Source organism: Ambystoma mexicanum, chromosome 14 (genome assembly GCF_040938575.1).
Source record: "Ambystoma mexicanum isolate Mex_15411 chromosome 14, UKY_AmexF1_1, whole genome shotgun sequence".
Classification (NCBI taxonomy): Eukaryota; Metazoa; Chordata; class Amphibia; order Caudata; family Ambystomatidae; genus Ambystoma; species Ambystoma mexicanum.
Window position 1 is genome coordinate 51639313 of NC_090940.1, and position 15616 is coordinate 51654928.

The following is a 15616-nucleotide window of genomic DNA, read 5'->3' on the forward strand; positions in this document are numbered from 1 at the left end:
TTCAGCAACCCCCTCTCTAATATGGGCCTGTCACAAAATGCTAGCTCCCAAATGTGTTCAGGGTCGAGTGTATACTGTGTACCATGAAGGACCTTTAGGCTTTGGGCTACCATTTGATGTGTCGAGAGAAAACGAAAACCTCTTTTGATTTTTGTGTCGACCCAGTGCTCCAGATAAGATTTTGAGGTGGAAATATTTTACTCCCTATATTTAAACTTGGAGAGTAAATGTGATTTTAAGAGAGTAAAATTAACTTTTCTCCTTTGCAAGGGAGTAAAATGTATGTGACATCAGCCAACGTGTGCAAAAACTGTATGGAAATCATTACCATGCAGCAGCTTTCTGCTTTGTGACAGAAAACATCTTTCATTATTTCTCTAAGGTCTCCCCATTTGATCTCTCCTGTATATATTTAAATGATGACAACACAAAAACCTAGTCAAATACAAAGGAGGGCACCACAGGAGGAGCAAGAATTGTGGAGCAAACGGGGTTGCAAACAATCAGCCACAGACATAATTTGGAGACAGGAGACAACAGGAAAGGTAGTAATGCCAGTAAAGTTACTAGAGGTAGCATTCCAACAGCTTCGACTTCCCAGCCCACATAGCAAAACAACATATTGCTGCAGACATCCAGGAACATTGGTTTGTTCCCAATTTACAGGAACACTTGTCAAAATTCGTAGTAGAATGCACAACATGCCAGACATACAATTCAGGAATGACATTGAGAACACTACGTGGCACTCTGCCACGACCGGTAGGACCATTTAGAGAACTACACATAGATTACACCGACATGGGAGAGCGATGTAACGGAGAAAGGTATTTAATTGTAGTGGTATCCCCCTTTTCCAGGTGGGTGGAAGCGGGCACATGTCCCCTCCCAGACGCGAAGTGTGCGGCTAAGTTCCTAGTGCGAGAGGTGTTTTCTCGATGGGGAATATGTGATGTGATAAGATCAGACAACGGCACACACTTTGTGAATGACCTTTTCAAGGAAGTGACGTCACTCTTGGGGGTGAAACACAAACTGTGTTCCATTTATCATCCGATGGCGAATGGGATGGTGGGAAAGATCAATGGATTACTCAAGAGTAAACTATCAAAATTGAGTACCACACTGAAGAAAAACTGGGTGTATTGCTTACCAATAGCACTGTTTCAACTCAGAACTCAACCATGTAAGGATCATCATCTGAGCCCCCATGAAATTGTCACTGGGAGGCGAATACATACACCACTCTCCCCGATTAGGAGAGCATCAGACGCACACAGGGCTGCCACAGGAGGAATTTAAGGAATACCTGACCCAGTTAACGTGCGCAGTACACAGCATAGCGCGACAGATAGCACCACCTTTTACTGAAAATGTGGCAACTGATACTACCACACCAGCCACAGACAGCCCAAGTGGGCCGCTAATGCCAGGAGCACAAGTGTATGTACGGAGTTTTGTGAGAAGATGGAATTCACCCAGGTTTCATGGCCCTTACGAGGTTATATATAGTACACCCACTGCAATGAAAGTTAAGGGATTGAAATATTGTGTGCACTTATCAGATGTGAGGAGGGCACGTGATAGTACAATCACACAGGTCGAACAGGAATGTGCTAGTAGCACTACAAATGAGATTGAGAAGTAATGGCAAAATTGTTTGTCAAAAAAGAATATGCAAAAGACAACAGTTATAATATACGCCTTGTTTTCTCATGATCTCTCTCTCTCTCTCTCCCTTCCTTCCCTTCTTTCTCCCTCTCATTTTTTTGTCTCTTTCTTTCTTCTCTTTCTTTCTTCTCTTTCCTTCCTATTTCTTTCTCTCTCTCTCTCTCTCTCTCTCTCTCTCTCTCTCTCTCTCTCTCTCTCTCTCAATCTCTCACTCTCCCTCTCTCTCTCTCTCTCTCTCTGTCTCCCTCTCTCTCTCTCTCTATCTCCCTAGATGTGTAACAAAACAAACAAAAAGCAAATGTTGATCAAGTATGAAACTGAAATGTAAATACATGTATGTATCGTGGTGACTTAACAAATTTGAATCGCCCCTCCATGTGACAAATGGCCCAACGAACCACAATCGCGGAGAATCAATTAATGCTAGATAGCAATAGGGATGCCATCAGGGCTAATAGATTTAGCAATGTTGAATGCATTTTAAAATGTGCTGCAGTATTGTTTTCAGTAATGTTGTTTTTCATGGCCTGGTACTACACACTTCTATCTTTGGTTAATGACATGCACAAGGGGGGGCGGGGCTAACCTGATACGAGAAGGCTCGCATTTGATATGGACTGGGGTAAAGACAATGTGGAAAGAAACATATGACATTGATGCTAATGGTACAAATGTAATGCAACCTCCAGAACACGCCACCGCAGGCCCAACAAGTGTCTCCTTGTTACTTCCAAACATAAATATGAGTAATGGTTATGAACTTAATGAATATGATGGCGATTATTATTGGCCAAATGATGTAACTAACACAAGCACGCATGCACAGAGAACCATACACCCTACCTCATATCACGCTGATGCCGCTGATGAGTATACACAAGCCATATTGAACAACAATGACACGGCCTGGGCTGGAATATTTCCAATACATTACAAAAAAGTTAAAAACAATAAGGAGGGAGGGAGAAGGAGAAGAAAAAGGGGGGCGGAAGGGAAAAGATACGATATTTATCATGTCCTAGGGTTAGATGAAATAGAAGGCCCCCGCCAGCCTGATCAATCAAATAAATGGTATTCAGACATGAGTCCCAATGGCGAAGCAAGCAATAAATGAAAGCTGTTTCGTCTGTTCACTCATCCCGCATGCATCAGGAACACCGAAAATGTTAGTACCCCAGGAGGTACCCTTGTCTGAGGCCCAATGTTTAATTCATTTGGTTTTGTGCAGGATAAAAAGCAGCTTCCAAGCGCACACCGCCACAATGGAAAAACTGGAAAATGAGAGAACATGCACAAGCAAGCGCCAACGAGTAATTTGCCTTAAGGAACCATTTCTTGTTATCAAGGGGACGAGGTATGCAGAAAATAAATGGCACGAGGAAACTATTGAATGCAAAGCTGAAGCACTCCGAGGGCAATCCAACGACACCTTCCAATGGATAAAAGAAGTATGTGCCCCCATCTGGTCGCAACATGTCACAAAGCTAACGTGGGTGACAGTGCTAGAAAAACCTATCAAAATACAGAAAGAGGTACCACATGAACTGTGTTTCCATGGAGAAGTAAGAGTGAACATGGGGGAAACAAAGAAATGCAACAAGACGGTAATCATACCTGACATGAATAAAGGCACCGCTGCACTAATGGACATGTACTGGATTTGCGGCAAACAAGCCTATCTACACCTCCCAACAGCATGGAGAGGTACTTGTGCCTTAGCCACCCTCCATACAGCCCTGATGGTAATACCAGAAAGCCATATCCAAGGAACGACGGGAGAATCAGCTGGCATATCGGCTGCAGGGCAATCAGCTGAACCATCGACAGCGCACGAAATAATGATAACAGATGCTTCAGGTTATGAACTTTTGTCAGAATATGAACTGAAGAAAAAACTATCACGAAGTAAAAGATCCTCCAACTATATCTCATCCGAATCATCCAAACTCCTTGCTGAGACCCCACAGAAATACAAGCTCTTTTCATCAGCAGAGACATTTTTCGCCTCACTCCTTGTCCCGGGACTCCAAGCACGAACAAACGCCAAATGGTTGCAGATAGTGTGCTGGAAGCTCATCCAACTGGCTAACGACACTAAAGAAGGGTTCAACGTTATAAAAATAGAGCTCTGTGCACTGCGCCTAATGACAATGCAAAACAGATATGTCCTAGATCTACTCACGGCAATGGACGGTGGTGTTTTCCGAAAAACTGGGGGGGCATGTTGCACATTCGTGCCAACTGAAGATGCTGATAACGGGACACTCTCACATGTGATAACAGCAGTACACAATTTAGGAGAGAGGATGAGAATAGAAGAAGGCGCAGAGGAAAGCACATGGTTCGACAATCTGTTCGGCTGGATACCATCATGGGTAAACGTGGCAATGAAAATACTCGTCCCCATCATCGTCTTTGTGCTCCTATTCTTCTGTGTGTGCCCACTGGGACTCCAGTGCTGTGAAAAGAGCATGGCTTCTTCGGCTATGATGATGGTAACAATGGGCCGACCGACAACAGTAGCTACCATGATAGATGCACAAATACAAACGGGGAATACACCACACCGCAATACAGGATGACAGCCATTTACAGGCAATATGGGGATAGGGTTGATAATTTGCATCATACAACGATAAAGGAACCAAGTGAGTTGCAATAGTACAGAGAGGTATGGGTGGACTTAGATGGAGATGGTGGGATCTACTTGATGTGTACACGAGACGAATATGCAAGAAGAGGGAATCGCGTGAGAAGTGTATGCAGGGCATGGATGCCAATAAAGGGTACCCCAGCGTGGGACAAAGCAGTTGCAGAAGCTGAGTACTACCGGAGGGAGAACGAAAAGAATAAAAAATAAATTTTCATTACTTTAGATGTAACGGAAGGGGAGAATGTGTGGGAGCGAGGCAGGCCCCTCTCATCCTTCACTTCTCAGAAAAAGACTCGGACCAAGTGCCTCCAGTAGTGGGTTCGTCCCTTGCCCTTATGCAATGTTAACTTTGGGTTACATTTGCGTAGATGGGACCACTGAGCAGGACACAGGGCATCCATTTTTGTACCCCTTTTCTACTCCATCTTGTTGACCAGGCCTCAATGCGATAGTACGAAACGCTTCTCTCCCTTTCCTCGCAGCGCCCAGGCGCAGGGCACATGGCCCCCACCCTCGTTCCCACTCTGACTGGAAAACTCTGTGGCTCCATTCTCACGCTCAAGCCGGAGGTATTTGCAACAACTAATAAATGTAACACATCACTCTTCCTCTGAGATCACTATCCTGCATGTGAACCGGCATGAACTGAGCCCATAGCTCGTTCATCTCCACAAATGTTTCCTTGCCCCCACACCCTCGCCAGTGGAAACTTACTGCCATTCTGACCCTGTGTCCCAGCAAGGTATTCCTTTCATGTACTAGACCACTGACCACGCCATGATGCCCACCCAGCAGACCCCCAACTAACATTAGACCCCTGCTGCAGTATATCGTGCCCAGTCCTAACAATCGCCACATACCTGAGATTCTTGTAAGCATGAACCTACACTCTGGTCATTGTATTATAGTGATGAAGATGCCTAACCTATGACTTGTAGAATCCAAAGGCTACAGATGATGTAAATACCTGTGTGACTTTTATAGAGACATGACAAATTACTGAGAGTCTTTGAATCACTATTATTTAGTGCATGCATTATAGAGAATGTATTATGTTAGCTTAGATAGTGACCACCCTGCTTCACAGCGACCTGACCTTCACCCTTCTGGGGCACAGATGTCTGACGTCCATCCTCCCGCCAACCGAGCAACCAACCAAGAGGACGAGATGATGCCCACACCTAAGTCACCACCCTGGCTGACCAATCCGGGACCAACATAGTATCATATGTTAGACGCATCATTGTACCTATAATATGTACTGTAACATTCATTTTGCCATAGCGCTCTCAGAGATCTAGATAAACTTTTCCTTGAACTCTCGCAACCCGCTCTCTTTTGCCTTATTCCCTGTCCGGGGAGTGTCTGTTTTATTTTCTTGCACGTGTAAGAAAGGGAGGGCACAAACAGATAGTAGAATTGTCTTTTGATGTTTATTGAAAGTCCCCATTCCCTGGAGCTGTTACTGCCTAATGGTATGCCAATGTTATGATACAAGAGTGCAGTGAGGCAAGGACTCCATGCTAAATTCTATATCTAATCTCATGGCCAAATAGTTAATTATGTAGCGCTTTTGGGAAAGCGCTGTACATAGAAAATATTTATCACTATTATCACCAAATTGAAGTTGGTACTCCTTTATCAACCTCAAAAGGATGAGTTGGCCTTGCTGGGATTCAAACCTGCAACCTACAGATCATGCACAGATCGTAGCAACGAGCGCTCACCCTTGACCAAAGACTCTGCTGCCACTGACCATTTATAGTAATGTAGCCCATTGACGGCAAGGTTGAATTATAGTGTTAATTAAATTAGAAGTGTAAAAATTGTATGCCTCCGCATGATTACGCACACAGCACAGGAACTCTGAAAAATAACATTGTGCAAGACATGTTTGATTTCACTGTGGAAAAAAGCATAATTTGTTACAAAAGATGAATTTGCAATTGCAGCTTATTTTTCCATCATATTAATGATACAATCCTAAAATGCTAGGAAATTAAATATGCACAGTGCTTCTGTTTATTCCATGAGCATTTAAACGCTTCAGAGAAATACATTCTGTTTCAGAAGCTTTTCTCCATGGCTTGCAGTTACATCCATGCAGATAAAAATCAAAAGAAGCGTTCTGGTTTCTGTCAACTACCCTGACCTTTGCACTGACTTTCACTCTAAACCTGTCCGTGAATGTATGCAGGAAAATAATAAAGCTGTCATATTTACAAGAATTCTATGCATAAAAAGGCTTGTACGACCCTTATCTGGATGCCTGTGTGTCGCCCTTTTGCCAATGTCCTCAAGAATTCTTCATATTGTGGTGCAACATATCAGTAACTAGCAGAAAGTATCCGTACTTTGCACGGGTTCTGTAGACAGACATGATAACTTTCAACACTTGTTAACACTCAATAATCCTACTGGTCCCTGTTGTGAGTCGCTTATGAAAGTCAATGGTCCTGTAGGTCCCTGTTCCGAGTCGCTTATCTTTTAATGTGCTTTGCATTCTGAAGTTAACTGCACTGAGAATGGGTGCATGAGGCTAGCTTACATACCCCGGAGCAGACGTGGAGGAGAGGTGAGAATTGGCGTGCTGCAACATAATGGGACCTTCTGTGCGCTCTCCCACCTAACACCTCACCCTGGCACGGTTCATTCTGTTGCAGTGCAATGTGGTACAGACGACTCCGAAACGGTGCATCGTAGGGCCTTGGAACATGGTTTTCAACCTTTATGTTCCTGGCATCGAGATGCTTAAAATGAGCTTTGTCCGGTCCTTCTATGACCACATTGATATTTTGTGCATTGCAGTGCAAATATCTCGGAAAATGGTGCGTCCTAAGGCCTTGACACATATTTTTTTATGGTTATTAGATTGTATTCCTGGCATCGAGACGCTTAAAATTAGCTCTGTCCAGTTCTTCTACGACCACCTTGATGTTATGCTGCTTCCATGCAATCGTCTCATGTGTGCAGGGTAGCCAGTGACATCCAGTAGGTCCTCACAGGTAACTATGCAACATTTTGTGCAGATTGGTGGAACGGTGTGGAATTGTATAAGGGACAAACAAACAAACAAACAAACTTTTCCATTTGATATATATATATATAGAGAGAGACAGAGAGAGAGTGAGAGAGAGAGAGAGAGAGAGAGAGAGAGAGAGAGAGAGAGGGAGAGAAGATAAATAGATGATTAGAAAGCACTTTCAGCAAATGGAAGAAATAGAATGCATTGCAAGGAAAATGATCTGGACTTTAAGAAGAGGGAAGGTTACTTTGCAAGTGAGAAGGACAGAGCAAGATGTACTAAGCTGTATGAAGAGAGAAAGAGTGAGAATTCCAATTAACATCAGAAATCTATCACAAAGAGGTGTGGCCTAAGGGTGAGTATGCGGGGAGGAGGGGGTCAATAGAAAAGATGTGAGATTGAATGAAGAGCCTGAGGACATTGAACAGTTAGGTAGGCAAGTCAAAGCAGAAAGTCCCAGGTCTAATTCAAAATAGTAAACACAAAACAGAGTTTAAGGGAGACATAAAAAATAAGTGACCCGAAAAGTGTGCCAAAGTGGTATAAAGAAAAGGCACATTGAAGGAATAAAACAGACTAAAGAGGAGAAATGTAAAATACATTAAAAGCAAGAAGACCCGAAGAGGGGAGAAACAGTAGTCAAGATTAGTAAAAACATGAGCTATGTTAAATGTTTTCCACACTTTGAAGGGAATGGACTCCACTTTTTGGGAATATTGTATAACTGTGAGCAGTGAAGCGCAGAGATGCCACAAAGAGGAAACTAGGACTATGTGGTGCTGAAGACGAGACCTCGAGTTATGGGCAAGAAAGAAGAAGCCGGGATTATGGAAGGAGCCGGAAACGCGTCGCTAGACACTGTATTTGAATTTTTTATACATTGCCATCAGAGAGAACCCAGTTAACATTTCTCGCCACCTTAACTGGCAATGCTATGGCCAGCCAGCGAGAAGGTAAACTGGTTTTTGACATAATCATGGCTGTACTCAGCCTTCTCCATCTTCTCCCACATGGCCAAGTCCTTATTTTGGGACTTGAACCCTCCTCCATAACTCATGCCCTCGTTTCAGAGGTTGCACAGCAGGAGCGGGGCCCTAAAATGAGAACTCTACCTGAGTGGAAGGCTGGAACTGCAAGCACTGCCAATTGCAGACTGGTGCTTGCTGGAATGCCAGCCTCCAAGAGAACTAGTCGGGTTCACCCAGTGGTCCTGGAGGGTTCATACTAGCTGCGGTGATGATTAATTTTGTTACGCAAGAGATCAGTCGCTAAACACCACTGTCATGCAGCTCAGGTGGTTTGCCTCTCCACACCAGGTGACATTTTACACAGTGCCGGATTATCCATTAGGAAGAAAAAATGGGCGGAACCCTCTTTTTTGTTGGGGGCCTGACTCTAGAGGGTTGAGAGGTACAGAGATATAGAGGAGTAGAGTAAGCGGCTACCCAGGCCTAAGGCATGACAGGGGGTCACAATACTCCTTGCAGGAGAGCTAGGAGGATACTAGCTTGAAAAAGAGGTCACAGAGAAGTTAAAAAAACAGGAAGATTTATTTTGACACTACTCCTCTATATCTCGGATTATCCATTAGGCCAGGTAGGCACCAGCCTATGGGCCCCAATCCTTTTAGGGGCCCCACAACAACGGATCAAAATAAAGCATTGCAGAAAATTAAAAACGTATTAAGAGACAACTTTCGAGGGGGGCCCCAACATTTCGACTGCCTAGGGGCCTACACAGTGTTTAATCTGGCACTGATTTTACACGTTTTCAGTGACTGAAAATGTCTTCGACTTCTAGTCGGCAGAGGAGCACACTAGCACAAGTAGTCCTTCTTCTCGAGTTTTCAATGCCGGATGGCGACCAATATCACTCCGACTTGCTTGTTGATCTTATTTGGAAGCCACCAGGAGTGGAGTGCCATCTTGCCCATGGCTTTCTCTTTGATAGTCTTGTTGCTGCCTTGCAACGTCCGAGTCACATGTGTCACAGGCAGATGGTGGATCATGCTACAAGCTGGGTACACTTTCTGTTCCCCGGAATCTCGTCCCTCCCTTCGCAGGGGGAACGTGTGCGGCAAGGAGTCGGCACATGCGTTCCTTATCCTCCCCTCCTATCCGAGCACCCTCATGATGACTGACAATAGCAGAGGAATGGGAGAAGGGATAGGATCTTTTTCTCCTGCACAGAGCAATGGGAGGAAAAGTCCAGGAAGAGGAAGGGAAGCCCTGCCCTCATCACATATAGTTCTTGGCCTCCTTCCCCTCCCTCCTTTGTCTGGTCCATGTCCTTGGAGTCCTGCACAGCAGCATCCCTTAGGACCCATTCCTCACTCTGTTTGCAACTCCCCAGGGTCTCCCACACCCACCTGAGAGCTGATGATACAGCATTGGAGAGCGACTGTGCTGCCTCCACCCTCTGCTCCGCCCCCCCCTAGACGTCCCATCATCTAGCACCTCTCTCCAGACAGGGCAAGAGCCCTGACGTTAAGAGTGTAGGAGGCAGTGGGTGATGCACCTCCTCTATTTTGGCAGCACCTGGACATGTGAGGCTGTGCATGGCGTAGGAGGCATCACCATATGATGCCAGTACCCGGACATGTAAGCCTATACCTCCCACATGAGTCTACACTTGGAACAAGACAATTGCAGTGGTGCATTGATCGCCCCACCTGGAACTGCATGGCCCTACACTTCGAAGTATGCTGCTTTTGGCATATGAGGGCAGTAGTATGACAGAGAAGGGATATAGTCTGAGGTTGCATAAACAGGGGTATTGAGTACGGCATTACAGAATGGTAAACATTGAGCACATTTATGCTTTTCTATGGACATCACCACAACAAGTACAAAGGCACACAGAAAAGGACACCCACACAACAGACAGTGGCACCTAGGAAGTTTGACAAATCCTTGGATGTCATCCTTTCTCCCCTAGGGATAGCCCCTTCTCACGAGGCCTGGGAGGTGAGGCCACTACCTGATAGTCCCCCTGGGGTGGTACTCAGCAGGTGTATCTCATGGGGAGGGATCCCCTCATGGGACTAGGGATGACTATTGAGGGAGAATAAGGTATACCTTTTATCCCCCTCACCTAGTCCTCCTTTACCTTGCCATCCCAAGTACATAGTAGTAGCAGTACTGGGACGATGAAGAACATAGTCGCCCCAAGAGGGATTTATGGTAAAAGTACTGGGACTAAGAAGAGTCAGGTCTACATAAGAGCAAGCTTTTAGGGAAATATTGGGATAAGGAGGAGGAGCAGAGTCATGGAAAGAGATCCTCCAAAACTCTATGGAGCAGTTTAGTGTTTCAGAAATTCTGATTGACCAAAACCATACAAAATAGAAGAGGAAAAACCAAGCAGGAAGAGAGCCCTGCCATGGAGGAACTGGAGGTGCAGATGCCAACCGGAATGAAGAAGCAACCCTGTTGCTATCTGGAACCCAGAAGAAGTTTCGGAGAGGTTCCAAATTGGTGCAGTGAGGAAGGACCGACTGGTGAGCAGGGAAGCTCTGCATCAAGTCGAAAGCAGCGGTGGAAGAATGCTGCCGAGGGAAGGTTCTGGGACCCACATCTACAGACCAGTAAAACAAGGTGAAAGGAAGACCAGGGGAAGAGAAACATTCCACCTGGTGGAGTAGAACTGTGAGAAATGCCTGAAGAAGGGAGTCATTCCCACAGCCGTCGTGAACTGTGACAAAGAACCTGAGAAAGGCCCAGGGAAGGGAGACATTCGCGCAGCCTTCATGAATTGTGTTGTGGTAAAGAGTCTGAGGAGGGCGAGGGGAAGGGAGAAATTCCCCCTACTATGGTGAAACTGCAAGCCAAGAGAGATCAGGGGAAGGAAGCTACACCCCCTGTTCTTGTGTAGCATGAAGCAAAGCCAAGGAAGGCCCGGGGAAGGGAGCTTTTCCCCTGGCACTGTGAAAATACTGAAAACAAGATACTAGGAGAAGGGAGGCATTCTACAAGAACCCAATAGTGAAGAAATCTATGGGCAGTAAGGAATGATGTATGATTTGGAACAGAGAACTTAACAACACCACAAGCGAGAACTTAGTTTTGTATCTTGGAAAGGAACCGAGACCAGGGGAATGAAGTCGTTCTCTCAGGCAGTGTCGCCACGGCAACCGGAACTATGATTCATAGTCCAGAAGAAGGGAGCATTTCCCTGGACCAAGAAGATACACTACCTGTTTAATTACAAGTGTGTGGGACAGAAGTAGGCATTTCTACACACAACAGTGGACTCTTTTCATTTACTTGGACATTCTGACAGCATCGTTAGTTGCTTAGTTTAGGCAGGGAAACCCCTCGCAAAGTTAGGGAGGGATAGGTTTTCCCCTTTATTTTGATTAAATAAAGGTTTATGCTAATGGTCAAGCCACCTGTGTTTCAGTCTCCTCCTTCTGCACCCTGAAAGCAGATACACACACACAAATATATAGACGCACCAAAAGGCAAACAGGTAGGTAAGCAACCAAATAGAGGGCGATGGGCAAAAAAACACACACAGGCACACACAGGCAGGCACACAGGCAGAGAGCTGCACAATCACATGCAGAGAGGGACATGGATAGGCTCATGTGGCACAAAGGAAAAGACAAAAGATATGCACAAAGAGAGGCAGACACACACGCACAATGATGCTAAGGCAGTTATGCAAACAGGAAGTTATCTGCAGGCTATCAGAAGTTGGATACTTCTGTTTCATCTTTTCCCTTTCCCGTCAAAGAAAGGGGATATCCTATCAAAGTCATCCCACCAGCTGTAGGTGCAACGCAGAAGTAGGGCTGCGTGAAGGTGCAGGTCTTCACCTTTGCATGCTTCATGAAGTTTACTGCAAATCTTTGCAAACGTCACAGAGCTACAAAGATTTCTGCCAGCACCACAAATGCCTGAAAATAGGGGTTTACAGGCGTGTATAATATGTTATGCTATTGTGATTTATGCCAAGCACCGCTGCCAACTTCAAGGTCTACAGGCGTTCTAGCGGATCTGAAAAGGAGGAAGGGCTCAGGAGGGTTAGTTAGTGGGATGGATAGGGAGAGTAAAAGAGAAATATGTTGTGCTGTTGGTAGCTCTAGTTTGGGAAAAACTATCACTGTGTGTTCGTTCTGATTTTAGTTGGTAATGGTTTGTCAGTGTTTTGTTGTATGAGTGTGTGGGGTGTGTATGTGTATTCAATTATTAATGCATCAATGGGTACTCTGGAGGTGCTGCATTTTTTCTCCTCCGCAAACAGTTTCATCCGAACGACATATTCAGCTAATGAAGGAAGTGGGTGTGGAGAAATTATTTGGAATACACTTTTTGCTGAAATTATTTCATGGAAACCAATCACTTCCAGGTCAAAAGGGATGATAGAGACGAGCATGCCATGCACTGCAGGTAGCAAGCAGCCTAGAGACATATACACTTTCTCTTTTTCTCTCGTGGCTGGGCTGGGAGTTATATTGACCCCATTCTTGTGACTGGAAGATTCTGGATGCATCATTTGGTCTGCCAGATGAATCTCGCATTTATTCTCACGAAACACAGGTTATTACTAATTGTATGCATTAGTACCCGCTGGCGAGAATCCATGGGATACACTTAACGTGGATTGGCTAGTTTTCGAACCATACCACACTGTAATCCTGTGGACGCACTTACATGCATCGCACGCTGGGTACACTCTTTTTTTCTTTTTTTTCTGGCAACCATGGAAAGGGAGAAGGGACCACACGTAGTCCCTTCTCCCTTTTCCAAGGTGGCCATTATTAATATTTATTTTACTCCCATTCATTAGTATGGAGCAAGTAGGCCAAAAATGGCGCGCTGTTGCTCCGTTCTAATGAAGCAGTACACGCATTCTAGTGTTCCTACATCTTTTCAAACAGCAAAAGAAATGCCGCTATGCTTGGGCCTGTAACTTCAGGCCCCGGGGGCATTACCTTAGGCGGCAATGGCACGCCGGCTCGGCGGTTATTGCCAAATTAAAACTAATTGATTAATTATTTGCAAGCTTTTGCTAACTTGTTTCAAAACTTTGGGGAGGCATGAACTGAATGGTGGGGTTCAAGGAGGAGGGGCCATAAACATGTTGATTAATTTTATTTTGTCTTTGCAATGTATGATTTGGTTGTGGGGGGCAGACTGCACAGGAAAGGAGGCACAGGGAGAGGGGTAATGGCAGCATCGACTTGGGGGCAGCAGAGGACAGGGGCAGAGGGGAAATTCAGAATTGGAATTCTTTTGTGTTTGTAGAGCCAGTTCCTTGCGCAGTGTGCCGGTGGCTAGCCACTGCCAGGCCCTTGTTTTCCATTTGGGGAGGATGTGGAACAGAGACCTGAGGGGCTACAAATTAAAGTAGAAAATGATCTAAAATATTGACAATGTGTACAACAAGCGAAACACAATCTTAACATGTTTAGATTCATGTTTAACTAAGTGAAAACTAATGAACACCATTTACTTTTTAATTCTGCAAACTTCTAAACATTTTAAAACAAAATCTATGATACATCTGACATTTTACTTTGCAATGCAGTTTAGAAATGTGATTGTCATTGAACCTGTGGCTAATGTAACAACGCTGATACTGTGTTTTTCATGTAGTAATTAATCATTATTTTTTGATCATTGTCAATATTGTTACTTTGATTTTGTATTAGTAGCATTTTATTTGACTTTTTGGACATATGTTTTATTCACCTGTGTTATTATTATTTCTGATCAATATTATTTGTTGCCATTGTGGTGATTTTTATGAACCACTAAAATGTTTTAATCCCCTTGAATGCTTTTATTCATGATTAATGTTATGTTTTGATCACTGTGGAATTTTTCATGATCTGCTAGCATTTTTTAATTATTATTATTTCTGATCAATTTATACATATGTATTGTCCACTCTGGTATCTTTCATGCTTTACTGCACTCATGTTGTTCACCTGATTATCATTATTTCTGATCAGTATTATGTTTTGTCACTAAAGCGTGTTTAATGAATTATTGCAAAGTTTTAATTCACCTATTTCATAATTTTATTGGTGTGAATATTATACTTTATTTAGCAGATAAAATGAAATACAAAACACCACATAATATAAAGAAACAAGAAAGATCTGTCCCAAAAACCAATAACATAAAGTCTTACAATTATAACCAATCACAATCCATTATCTCCCAAATTATGGAGAAAGGGACCTCACGTTGCTCACACCATCCTGAGATGCTATTTCTGACATTCAACATGCTGTTCACTAAAACCCGTCTCCAAAAATTCCATGAACTAATCAGTACCACTAAGTGGGATTCTGTCCACCTTCAGGTGATCAATAATCGAGCTATAACCAAAGCCGTCATCAGAAATAAAGACGAGCCTGTAAAAGAATGCTCATCTTCTATTGGCAAACCAAAATTTGCTAATATAGGCCAGGCCCAAGACTAAAGGAGAACATCAAAGACATTTAATTAAATGACGAGAGGCAGAGGTCACAGCCACTCACTGCCAACGAGCCGGTGGAATGCCATACCGGAGATAAGCCCCCTTTGTATTCCAACAGTGACTTGCCAATATCAGACCTTAAAGGCTTGCAGTTGCAGACAAGCAAACGGAATTTGACTCTCACCATAATCAGGACGGGGAACTCAATCACGCCAAAACAACTAAACGGATAGCCACCAAACCATCAGAGTTACCAGAGGAGAGTTCATGGTCCTGGATGTCGGCAGCACCAAGGTCAGAGTCAGTAGTATAGCCAAAAACGACACAGTCGGATGGGCCGCTCTTTGCGCACATCTCTCGGAAAACAAGTGGCTTCTCACATCTAATGAAGCCTCGGGAGACTTCATGGACAGAGGCGGACTTCATATGCCTACAAGAAGTGTGGCTGACATCTAAGCCAACCTTGCACAGTTTAGAGAGTTTCTTAAATCCGGCAACTGAGGACAAACAGGCCCAATCTATCCAATCAATTATAATCGATCACGGTCTCTCCCAAAAAGTCCTAGCCTCCACACACACAAAAGGACACACCCTAGACTGGATAGCCAACCGTAATTGTGAGACTACCATCTCTAATATTCTGCCACAAACGTGGACCGACCACCACCTCATATGCTTCTCAGCCACCATAGAGTCGCCCAAACCAAACAATAGTGAAATAGCTCCTCCCATGCCAACGAGAAGTAAAAAAGAAATCACCACTGCAAAACTACTCCCATTACTCTTACCAGCCCTCACCGCCAGCTCTAGTAAATCCAACCCAAACACGCTAG